General features: G+C 48.1%; 1 protein-coding gene across 4 annotated transcripts in view; it reads left to right on the top strand.

Annotated features, from left to right (window-relative positions):
• TMEM117 (transmembrane protein 117) overlaps positions 1-12,769 on the top strand; it is a 2,403,846-nt gene that overhangs the window by 2,222,919 nt on the left and 168,158 nt on the right. The window lies entirely within an intron of this gene.

Here is a 12,769-nt window from a genome sequence, read left to right as displayed (position 1 = left end):
CAGCCCTGAATTTAATGTTTTTTTATTTCAAACAATGTGGGTTTCCGGAAGGAGAGCAACTGTTAAAAAATGGTAGTGCTTATTATTTATTCTAATTGCATTAAGACTAAAAATTCATTTTATCATAGATTATCTTAGTAAAAATTAGAAAACAACACAAATTAACCAACACAATCCAATCTAAAATAGAAAGGAGAGTATTCTGCATTCCTGTTTTCTTTTACCTCTCATAAAAAACCTTACCAGCACCCTTATTGTCCCTACTTAATCTATTTCCTCTGAGCTCTCCAGAAAAAAAAGAAGACGAAAAAATTAAAACCCTAGTGCTCTGGGAGCACCACGGATATTGCTATAGAGGCGCCAGCCCACCTTTATGCAAATTTATTTGGAAATGTTGCACCAAAACGGGGGCTACGCCCACCTGACAACAGTTCTTTCCATCCTTCTTTCAGATCTGGCCATCTATTAACAGTATACAAGGGAGGGGGAGGTGGAGGGTGTATGACTAGTTCACCCTCTTTACATATGCAATCAAAGAAAACCCAAGGTATTGGGTTTTGAGACCTAGTTTCAGAATGTGGCTCCTAACCAGTATGATCAGGAAAAAGCCAGAAAGTCCCCTCACTCACCAGGGTTTCCCCACAGTGACATGCTTCATCATTGGGGCCATCCCAGTTCTCTACGAACTGGGGCGAGCTATGAATTACGTAGGAACCTGACTATTTATTTATTTGTTTATTTAAACTTATAAGGCGCACAGCTACCCGCAGTGGGTTTCCCGGCGCCCAGGGATAGACTGAAGAAGAATGAACTGCCAAGCAACTGTCAATGAAACTACTAAAGAAGACTGCTCAGATTACTGCTGAAAAAGCCAAGTTTTTAAACCCCTACGGAAGCGAAAAAGATCCGTCTCCAACTTCAGGGTCACGGGCAGGGCATTCCAAGATTTAGTGCCTAGATGAGAAAAGGAGCGGCCGCCCATCTTCACCAACCTAAATCTAGGGACAATGAAATTGCCTTTTCCCGAAGATCTCAGACAGCAACTGGGCTTATAAGCATGAATGAGGTTCTGTAGGTACCTCGGGGCAGAGCCCTGTTTTATCTTAAAGATGTGGCATAAGGCCTTGAATTTAATTCTACTTGTTATTCTCAGCCAATGCAGGTCGCGAAGGGCTTGAAGGGCAAATGTTCTCCGAGGAACATTACGTAAAAGCTGTGCGGCCGCATTCTGGACGACCTGGAGTTTACTCACTGTTGTTGAATCGGCACCAAGATAGAGGACGTTACCGTAGTCCAGGCGGGAGATTACCAATGCCTGGACCACTGTCCTCTGTGTAGAGGCGGGGAGCATCCACAAGATTTTTTGAAGCCATCTTAAGGTGACAAAACAAATGGAAGCAACCCTAACAGCCTGTTGCCGCATTGTGAGCTTTTCGTCAATGAGGAATCCGAGATTGCGAACCTGAGCAACGGGTTGAGGGGTAAGACCCATATTTTCGGGCCAATGTTGAGGACCCCATAGATCTTTACCCTTGCCCAGGATCACAACCTCGGTCTTATCCCCATTTAACTTGAGGAAATTATCCTGCATCCACTCCGCCACTCGGGTCAAGCCCTGCTTAAGAGCCGAGATGTTATTACCTTCCCTAATAGAGAGGGAGAAAATGATTTGTGTATCATCGGCGTAAGAAAATAAAGTCAGACCGGCTTCCTCCACGATAGTGGCCAGGGGTCTAACATAGATGTTAAATAGTAATGGACTGAGAATAGACCCCTGTGGAACGCCGTACGCTGATGAACGTATTTTCGAGGATGCTCTAGCTGAGAAAACTTGGAAAGTACGACCACTTAAAAAAGAGTCTATCCAAGCTAGAGCAGAGCCCTCAACTCCCAGGGATTGAAGAGTTGTGAGAAGGATGCAGTGGGACACGGTATCGAATGCCGCACTTAAATCCAAAAGGATAAGTGCAGATGTATCCTCGCGATCGATACCGTGCCGTAAATTCTCAGCAACTCCTAGAAGTGTGGTCTCTGTGGAATGGTGTGCTCTAATGCCGGATTGCGATGGATGCAAAAAACCCGAACTCTCCACCAAGAGAGTCAGCTGTGAGTTGATGTGCCTTTCCAGGATCTTAGAAAAAATTGGCAGCAACGAAATAGGCCTGAAGTTGGATAAATTGGAGACATCCGCTCCAGCCTTTTTGAGCAGAGGAATAACCATCGCATGTTTCCACTCCTGTGGAACATGAGACTCTATCAACGAAGAATTGAGGAGTTTCATCACCACGCTACGAGAATCCAAATCAAGTTGCTTAAGGATTTTAGCCGGTAGAGGGTCACGGAGGGAACCGGATTTGATGCTCTCCAGGCAGCGAGCAAAGGAGACGTCATCAAAAAGTGGCCAATCTGTAAGTTTGACTGTCAGTGGGGACTGACTGTTTTGAACAGGCACAGGCATAGATAATAATTCTTCGCTCGAAGGTAGAGGACTCAAAGAGTCGTAAATACGTTCCACCTTAGTGATGAAAAACTCGGCGATGGAATTACATTGTGCCTCATTCAGAACAGGAGGGGCAGAAGTAGAATCTGCACCTGTCAGTTTTTTTTACCACAGAAAAAAGTATGCGAGGACAATTCTGGGCGTGTGTTACAGTATTGGCAATATAGGTCGTTCTAGCTGTTTTACATTGTTTGTGGTAGTCTCTAAGAGCTTCCCTATATGCCACCTTGCGAGACGGAGAGTAAGAAGGTCTCCATTTCCTCTCGAGGGCCTTACATTGAAATTTCATGGTTTTTAAATTTTCCGAGAACCATGCCACAGGGTGACGGTGGGGCAGAGAATGCATAGGTACAAGTGGAACAAGTTTGTCAACAGCAGTGCTCAACCATTTGGAAACTGCCGCCTCCAGCACCAACAGAGATGAGTCAACATCAGGTAAGGTATCAAACAGGTGCGAGTTAAGATCAGTGATGTTAAGCTTGCCCCAACGACGTAGACTCTCTCCTGTATCAACACCACCAGATGCTGTAATCTTAGTACAAGAGAGAGAAAACTGAACCGCGAAATGGTCAGACCATTCCAAAGGACGAGCGGCAGGTTCACAATCATATGGAAGGTTCGAGAGGACAGGATCCAATAAATGTCCTGCAGAATGCGTAGACCCTGAATTGCACAACAGAATATTAAGAGCTTCTAGATCAGCTAAAAAGGTTTTACTAACAGTGCATTGAGGGTCTTCCAAATGTAAGTTCAGGTCCCCCAAAATGGTGAAATTGGCAGCCTTCAAAATCAACGGGGCAATAGTTTCAGAAAAGGATGTCGTCCATACATTGGAATTCCCAGGGGGACGATATACCAATAGACCAGATAGTCATCTGAGCACTAATTGCTAGTTTGAATTGGGCAGCCTCGCAACCTTGAAGGGGAAAGGCTTCAAACTTACAGCTGTAAATAGATTTAAAAATTATAGCAATGCCACCTCCCTTGCCAGTGTCTCTATCTCTCTTGACCATGACATAGCCAGTAGGAATTGCGAAAGCAATGTCAGGTCCAGAGCTCGCGCGGAGCCAAGTTTCCGTCAGAAACATGGCATCCGGTTTTTCATCGACTATAAAATCATAAATATGATTTTTGTGCTTAGGAAGAGACCTACAGTTTATGCTCCAAAACTGGAGTTTGGGGGTAATAGAGGATGGTCTAGTAACAATCGATTAGCCATACTTATGTGGACGTTTCCACTGTTTACACCTGCTCATCCTACCCAATGAAAACCCACAATTATTGCAGTTGAAGCCATGAATAGGGAGTGTACAGGTTAAACAGTGTGTACATGGCACCTGTCTAAACGATTTTATATTCCCCGCAGTAAATTTAATAGCAGTACCTTGGTGACCAGAGGAATGGCCTTCCTGAGTAAAATTGGTGGCCCCTGGGCCCGGCCTGGCGCTGACGGGCGCAGACGGGCTGGACTTAGGCTCGACTTCGGCGCGACAGCGGCGCGCCCGCTGCACGCGTCCGCTGCACAGAGAAGGGGCCATCTCCCTTTGTAGTCCCTTGTACAGCGCAAGAGTAGTCCTTTGGGAAAGAAATCTGCCGTGTAACAAATGAGACGTCTCCTGCCACAGCACCTAATCGTCTGCGGCAAGCGGAGGGGACAGTGCGGGCAATGGGAATGTGAGTCACACAAGGTTTGTGGATTTTTTAAAACAGCATAACACGGCGCAGACAAACAATGAAATTAAAACAATATTCATAAAAAAGCAGCAAGCAAACTATCACCCGGCTTTCCGCTATGTCATTAGTAAAGTACAGTCTTCATGAGCAGCACACGTAGTCTGAGCGCCCCCGGTAAGCAAGGAGTTCTCGCGAGCAAGCGATCACCCCTCCCTTTGTAGTCCCGTGTACAGCGCAAGAGCGCTGGGACTTGTAGTTCTTTGGGAAAGAAGTCTGCCATGTAACAAATGAGACGTCTCCGGCCACAGCACCTAATCGTCTGCGGCAAGCGGAGGGGACAGTGCGGGCAATGGCAATGTGAGTCACACAAGATTTGTGGATTTTTTAAAACAGCATAATACGGCGCAAACAAAGAATGAAATTAAAACAATATTTATAAAAAAGCAGCAAGCAAACTATCACCCGTCTTTCCGCCTCAGGTGAGCTATGTCATTAGTAAAGTACCGTCTTCAGGAGCAGCACACGTAGTCTGAGCGCCCCCGGTAAGCAAGGAGTTCTCACGAGCAAGCGATCACCTCTCCCTTTGTAGTCCCGTGTACAGCGCAAGAGCGCTGGGACTTGTAGTTCTTTGGGAAAGAAGTCTGCCGTGTAACAAATGAGACGTCTCCGGCCACAGCACCTAATCATCTGCGGCAAGCGGAGGGGACAGTGCGGGCAATGGGAATGTGAGTCACACAAGGTTTGTGGATTTTTTTAAAACAGCATAACACGGCGCAAACAAAGAATGAAATTAAAACAATATTTATAAAAAAGCAGCAAGCAAACTATCACCCGGCTTTCCGCCTCAGGTGAGCTATGTCATTAGTAAAGTACAGTCTTCAGGAGCAGCACACGTAGTCTGCGCGCCCCGGTAAGCAAGGAGTTCAGTGTATGATCAACATGTTTCGAGCTTCCCCTTGCTCTTCCTCAGGACCACACAGGGACCAGCCCTGTGTTTGCCACTCCTAAATAAACCTTAATAGGAAAAAGATGATGAAAAAATAAAGCAGATGCAGTGAACACTCCTGCTAATAAAGCCGCCGGGCCGCATCATGCGGACCGGCATGTTGAGGTCGGGCGGGGAGAGGTCTAGGTGCCCAGATGCGGCGTCCCCAACTTTGAAGATTGTTTCACAGGGAGACACTGCCCCCCCCCCCCCCGAGACCATGAAGCGCAGCTTCACACATAACTAAATATACAACGAGAATTAGCGATTGTATGTATTAATTACGCATGCTTTATTAGCAGCAGCGTTCACTGTATCATCATTATTTTTTCACCATCCTTTTTAACATTTTTATTACTAAGAACATCATGTAAAATATTGTCATGTTTTGTCATGTTCGTCTAAACTTTTTGCAGATACCAATAGGTTATCCTGACACACCACAACTCCTACCATATCATACGGAGGTTAAAACATTATCTTTTGAAAAACCAACTCTGCCTATGCTAGTCCAACTGGCATTCAACAGAATTGAAGTATGCTTACTGTGTAATTGAACAAGGTGTAACGTCTTGACGTGTGATCCAGTTCCCCCTGGTGATAAGCAGATGCCATATCAATTTTAAAGAACCATTGTGCTCCACCCATTTTTTCCAACAATTCCTTTATACTGGGGGGATGTGAATCTATTTACATTTCTTTGTTAATGCTATGCAAATCTACACAAAGTTTCAGATTTCCATTGTGTTTTCATGCCAACACTAACGGGAATAATCACAACTTAGATTCCACCAGTTCGATTATACCCCTATCTGACATCGATTTCAATACTTTTCTAAATCTTCTATTAAAATGGATAAAACATTTCCCACTTTACACTTGACTGGTAATGCAGCATCTGTTTTCTTCATTTTAGGTTTGAAACCTACTATTTTACCAAGATCATTTGTAAAAACTTTAGGAAACGTCACAGCATGCTTGTCCTCAACCAAAGTGTCTTTAACCACAATGACTTCAACTCCTATCACTCGTTTCAATACCATGCCAAATAACCCTTATGGAACCAAACTAAAATATTGATACCTTTTCGGGTCTCATATATCTTCCCTTGAATCTTCTATCCTTTAATCTCAAGAATGTCTTCAATGTACTCTCCAACTCTATCGTTCTCCCATCATATAAAACAGGAGCTCTATCTGGCGGGAACAGAGCCCTAGAACCCCACTTTTCAGCAAGGAGGTTCCAGGTAATCATAGTGATCCTGGCCCCTGAACCAACCAGCAAATGTAAATTCTTGCCTCCAACATCAATATCTACATAAGGATCAATACAATCTGAAGGATTTCCACTCTTTACCTCAGCAACTACCAAAACCATGTCCCCTATCTCATGGAGTAGCCCCGTGGTTCCCAAAGTGTGCGCCGCGGCGCCCCGGTGCGCCGCTATGAGGTGCCAGGGGCGCCGCGCTCACGATGTGGGAAAGGCATTGTCTCGTCCCCATTTTATACGCAGCTCTGATCGTTTCAGGTGCGTTGTTGCTGTCCGCCGTGCCTCGTGGGAGCCTATCCTTCATAAGGTTAGTTACAGCTAGTTGTGCTCCGCTTTGTTTTTGACTGTGACTTTGACTCGGTCCGTGGAGCCCGCCTTTGCACAGTAACATTATTAATCAAGTATCATGCTGATCTTCGGCCCGTTTTACACTCTTATCACCAGCATTATTTTTACTGTAAAATAATGCTGGTGATACGAGTGTAAAACGAAGGTTGGGCCGAAAATCAGCATGGTACTTGATTATTAATTTTACTGTGCAAAGGCGGGCTCCACGGACCGAGTCAAAGTTTACACACAAAAAGCGCAAATCGTACTTTTGAAGTAGACTGGGACAATTAGTAAAGTCTTTACAACTCTTCACCATGGGTCTCGGGGCTTCAGAAAAAAAAACGAACAGCATTTCGTTTGTGAAAGTGGAAAAGGCAAGAAGTGCACGGGAGTCTTTATGGCCCAGACACAGCATCTGTTTTCTGGTATTTACAACGCCTCAGCATATATATACCTTTCATTATGACTTACGAAAGATTTTGAAGCGGCCTTTGATCGTAGCTTTTATTTATGAATGTCCAACTTCTTACTTTAGGTCAGGAAAGGGCGAGGGTTATGGCTACAAATTTCAGGGAAAGAATCCTGTTAAAATTGCTCCCAGCCATATGCTTTTAACTGGTTTCCAGCTTCGGGGGCACGCACTGACCATCAAAGGTTCACATTTAGATGTATACAGCGCTGCAGAGCAGGGGACACTCTCATTCAGAGATTGCGAAATCCGTGCCTGCATACATTGGTGGAGGCCACGCATGCAATTTTGGTCACTGCGTTTTATTTTTGGATGACATGAAGCTAACTACAGCGGCTACCTACTGCTGCAAAACCAGCTCCAGCCTATTCTCTTCCTGTCACTCTGCGCTCTGGTCTTCAGCACGAGGCCGGATACACGGTCGCTCTCAGTTTGTAAATACGGAGGTTGTTGGGGCGAAGATCAGCATGGTACATGACTAATAATTTTACTGTGCAAAGGCGGGCTCCAACACGGAGTGAGTTAAACTTTTCACTCGTGCTCGCTGGACATATGGGCACATTTAGTGTTGGTTGGGATTTCCAATACTGCCATTTGTTTTGGGGAGGATGCCACTGAGTGCTGTGCTGGGCAGTTGTTCACTAAACGTCAGTTGTTTCTGATCCTGTGTAAGGTGCCTTATAAATGTAGTTCACTGTGGCCACAAGTTAAACTCCCCAACCCAGTCCAAACCCACGTGTGCCTGAATGAAGTACTGGATTATTCGGAGTGCGCAGCCACAAGTTGCTGGGGAGGTAACGGGGGTTAATAATTCTATGCTGGCATTTGCGGAAATTGTTTACTAATTATCCCTCTTCTTCAAAAGTACGATGTGCGCGTTTTGTGTGTAAAGTAAACTTATACTTGCTCCATGGAGCCCGCCTCTGCTCAGTAAAATTATTAATCAAATACCATGCTGGTCTTCGGCCCAACCTCCATTTTACACCCGTACCACCAGCATTTTTACTGTAAAATGTACATGTATTTTAATGTTTCAGCTTTTTTTGTTCCAAACGACCCTCATTTCTGTGGGGAAACTCGTGCACACATTATGGGGGGACAGTCAAAGCAAGAGGACTGTAGAAGTGAAGCAGGATGTTATATTGATTTTTTTAGATAGATGGTCCATTTTAAAGTGCATGGTACAGATTTTCTGAAGTGACCGAAGTTCCTTTGGACATTTTATTGATTTGTCAGCAAACGGTACTGTGAATTGTATCATTTTGCCACAATGGTTTGTGTTTGTGGCGAGAGTGAATCCTCAACATTAGATCAAATTGATCAATCCATCTTGCTTGGCACACTGTGAAAGTACTGCAATAGATACTTCATGTGCCTCTCTTCACATTCAATGGCTTTGTTGTCAATTAATAATGTGAACATTGTTACAAATATGATTATAATACCTTCATTGCATCCCAATTACTTTAGGAAGCCGACGGTAAGTACTCCCGAGGTCGTGCTTACATCGCCCCCCTCCCTCCCGCCGGTAAAAAAAATGGTGGGGAGCCACGGCCAACTGCCAATTAGGTCAAGGGAGCCACGGGTCAAAAAAGTTTGGGAACCACTGGAGTAGCCGATCATTAGAAGAATCCTGAACACTATCCTCCACCATGCTAGCTCTCTTCCTTGTCACATTGCGATTGCCCTTGCACACTTTTACAAAGTGCACCATTTTTGAATAATACCTACAAGTAATATTCTTTGCTGAGCCTGGTTTTCCATTTTTTGAATGAGGTGAGTAACCACACCTAAAACATATATTGTTCTGTTTAAAAAAATGCCTTTCATAAAACGTCCCTTCTTTCTTTGTTGATGAGGTGCCCTGAACTACCCCCCACAACTTTCAATTAATTCTTTTACGGAAATATGAAGCATTTCAATAGTTTTAGGTACCTTTATGACATCCTCTAGCACAGGATTGGCTATAGTTAGTAGTTTTTGTTGAGCGAGTGTCCTCATTTTAACAATGACCAATGAATTGTATCTCTAATCAATTGATCATTAAAACGGGCCAACTGACACTGTGAACTAAGTCTTCGCTGGTCACTAATATACATATCTACAAGATCACCTTGTGTTTGTGTTCATTTGAAAAATGTATGCCTTACACTAGGCTGTATATCAAACCTGTTTACCAACTTTTTCACAATCTCCTGGTAGTCATCTATTTACTCTAAGGCAGGGGTACTCAAAGTACGGCCCGCGGGCCAGTAGCGGCCCGGCAAGCCTTCCGTGGCGGCCCGCGGACCTTGAGACATTGCACCTTTGTTCTTTTTTAAACTTCAGCAAACACCTCTGTAGCAGCAGTGCCGAGTCAGAGACACTGCTCTGTGGGGGCCGGGCGATTCCAGCCACAGTCAAGAGAGGGGCTGCAGGGGCGCTAAGAGGTGAACAAAGTCTCATTTACATGTAAATTGTCTTTCAAAGACCTGTGAAGTACTGGGGTGCCCGGAAGGCCAGGAGACTGTGTCACAGGGGAGCAGGGGGGGGGGGGGGCGGGGAATAGCAGGAACTGAGAGCTGTGTGAGGTGCGAGGACAGAGCAGGGAATGAGAGCCCGGGTGAGGGAGGTGGGTTGGCAGAGCAGGGAGTGAGAGCCCTGTGAGGGAGGTGGAGGGCAGAGCAGGGAGTGAGAGCCCTGTGAGGGAGGAGGAGGGCAGAGCAGGGAGTGAGAGCCCTGTGAGGGAGGTGGAGGGCAGAGCAGGGATTGAGAGCCCGGGTGAGGGAGGTGGAGGGCAGAGCAGGGAGTGAGAGCCCGGGTGAGGGAGGTGGAGAGCAGAGCAGGGAGTGAGAGCCCTGTGAGGGAGGTGGAGGGCAGAGCAGGGAGTGATAGCCCTGTGAGGTGGGAGGGCAGCAGGGAGTGAGTGCCTGGGTGAGGTGGGAGGGCAGCAGGGAGTGAGAGCCGGGTGAGGAAGGTGGGAGGGCAGAGCAGGGAGTGAGAGCCCTGTGAGGTGGGAGGGCGGGGCAGGGAATGAGAGCCCGGGTGAGGGAGGTGGGAGGGCAGAGCAGGGAGTGAGAGCCCTGTGAGGTGGGAGGGCGGAGCAGGGAGTGAGAGCCCGGGTGAGGGAGGTGGGAGGGCAGAGCAGGGAGTGAGAGCCCGGGTGAGGGAGGTGGGAGCGAAGAGCAGGGAGTGAGAGCCCGGGTGAGGAAGGTGGGGGGGCAGAGCAGGGAGTGAGAGCCCTGTGAGGTGGGAGGGCGGAGCAGGGAGTGAGAGCCCGGGTGAGGGAGGTGGGAGGGCAGAGCAGGGAGTGAGAGCCCTGTGAGGTGGGAGGGCAGAGCAAGGAGTGAGAGCCCGGATGAGGGAGGTGGGTGGGCAGAGCAGGGAGTGAGAGCCCAGGTGAGGGAGGTGGGAGGGCAGAGCAGGGAGTGAGAGCTCGGGTGAGGGAGTTGGGAGGGCAGAACAGAGAGTGAGAGCCCTGTGAGGTGGGAAGGCGGAGCAGGGAGTGAGAGCCCAGTGAGATGGGAAGGCAGAGCAGGGAGTGAGAGCCGGGTGTGGTGGGAGGGCAGCAGTGAGTGAGAGCCGGGTGAGGTGGGAGGGCAGCAGGGAGTGAGAGCCGGGTGAGGTTGGAGGGCAGCAGGGAGTGAGAGCCGGGTGAGGTGGGAGGGCAGCAGTGAGTGAGAGCCGGGTGAGGTGGGAGGGCAGCAGGGAGTGAGAGCCGGGTGTGGTGGGAGGGCAGCAGGGAGTGAGAGCCGGGTGTGGTGGGAGGGCAGCAGTGAGTGAGAGCCGGGTGAGGTGGGAGGGCAGCAGGGAGTGAGAGCCGGGTGAGGTGGGAGGGCAGCAGTGAGTGAGAGCCGGGTGAGGTGACAGAGGGCAGCAGGGAGTGAGAGCCGGGTGAGGTGAGACAGATAGAGATAGTGACAGATAAAGACATATAAAGACAGAAGATAGAGGCAGAGAAAGATAGAGACAGGGGCAGACAGAGCTAGGTAGGGTCAGAGACAGGGACAGAGACAGATCGAGGTAGACGCAGACAGCTTTAGAGACAGAGAGACAGAGAGAGACCGAGACAGAGAATGACAGACAGAAAGAGACAGAGAGAGAGAGACAGAGAGAGAGAGAGAGAGAGAGACAGAGAGAGAGACAGAGAGAGACAGAGAGAGAGACAGAGAGAGAGAGAGACAGAGAAAGAGAGAGACAGAGAGAGACAGAGAGAGAGAGAGAGAGAGAGAGAGACAGAGAGAGACAGAGAGAGAGACAGAGGGAGAGACAGAGAGAGAGAGAGACAGAAAGAGAGAGAGACAGAGAGAGAGACAGAGAGAGAGAGAGAGAGAGAGAGAGAGACAGAGAGTGACAGAGAGAGACAGAGAGAGAGACAGAGAGAGAGACAGAGAGAGAGACAGAGAGAGAGACAGAGAGAGACAGAGAGAGAGAGACAGAGAGAGAGAGACAGAGAGAGAGACAGAGAAAGCGAGAGACAGAGAGAGAGACAGAGAGAGAGAGAGACAGAGAGAGAGAGAGACAGAGAGAGAGAGAGAGAGAGAGAGAGAGAGAGACAGAGAGAGAGACAGAGAGAGAGACAGAGAGAGAGACAGAGAGAGACAGAGAGAGAGAGACGAGAGAGAGAGACAGAGAGAGACAGAGAGAGAGAGAGAGAGACAGAGAAAGCGAGAGACAGAGAGAGAGAGAGAGAGAGAGAGAGAGAGAGAGAGACAGAGACAGAGAGAGACAGAGACAGAGAGAGAGAGAGACAGAGAGAGACAGAGAGATAGAGAGACAGAGAGAGAGACAGAGAGAGAGAGACAGAGACAGAGAGAGAGAGAGAGAGACGAGAGAGAGACAGAGAGAGAGAGAGAGAGAGAGAGAGAGAGAGAGAGAGAGAGAGAGAGAGAGAGACAGAGAGAGAGAGACAGAGACAGAGAGAGAGACAGAGAGAGAGACAGGGAGAGAGACAGAGAGAGAGACAGGGAGAGAGACAGAGAGAGAGAGAGAGACAGAGAGAGAGAGAGACAGAGAGAGAGACAGAGAGAGAGACAGAGAGAGAGACAGAGAGAGAGAGAGACAGAGAGAGAGACAGAGAGAGAGAGAGAGTGACAGAGACAGAGACAGACAGAAAGAGACAGACAGAGAGAGACAGACAGACAGAGGGAGGCAGACAGAGGGAGGGAGGGCAACAGACAGAGGGATGGAGGGCAACAGACAGAGGGAGGGAGGAAGATGGAGGGAGGGAGGGAGACAGACAGACAGAGGGAGGGAGGGAGACAGACAGACAGAGGGAGGGAGGGAGACAGACAGACAGAGGGAGGGAGGGAGACAGAGGGAGGAAGGGAGACAGACAGGGCAGACGGAGGGAGGGAGAGAGGGAGATGGACAGTGGGACTCAGATAGAGGGAGACGGATGGAGGGAGACGGAGAGAGGGAAGTAAAGAGAGGGAGGGAGACAAAGAGAGAAAGAGAGGTGAGACAGAGGGAGAGAGACCGAGGGAGTCAGAGAGAGAGGGAAGGAGAGAGAGAGAGAGAGAGAGGGAGGGAGACAGAGAGAGGGAGGGAGAGAGAGAGAGAG

This window comes from Lissotriton helveticus, chromosome 1_1 (genome assembly GCF_964261635.1).
Source record: "Lissotriton helveticus chromosome 1_1, aLisHel1.1, whole genome shotgun sequence".
Classification (NCBI taxonomy): domain Eukaryota; kingdom Metazoa; phylum Chordata; class Amphibia; order Caudata; family Salamandridae; genus Lissotriton; species Lissotriton helveticus.
The sequence above is the reverse complement of the archived record's forward strand: the minus strand, read 5'-3'. Positions and strand labels throughout refer to the sequence as shown.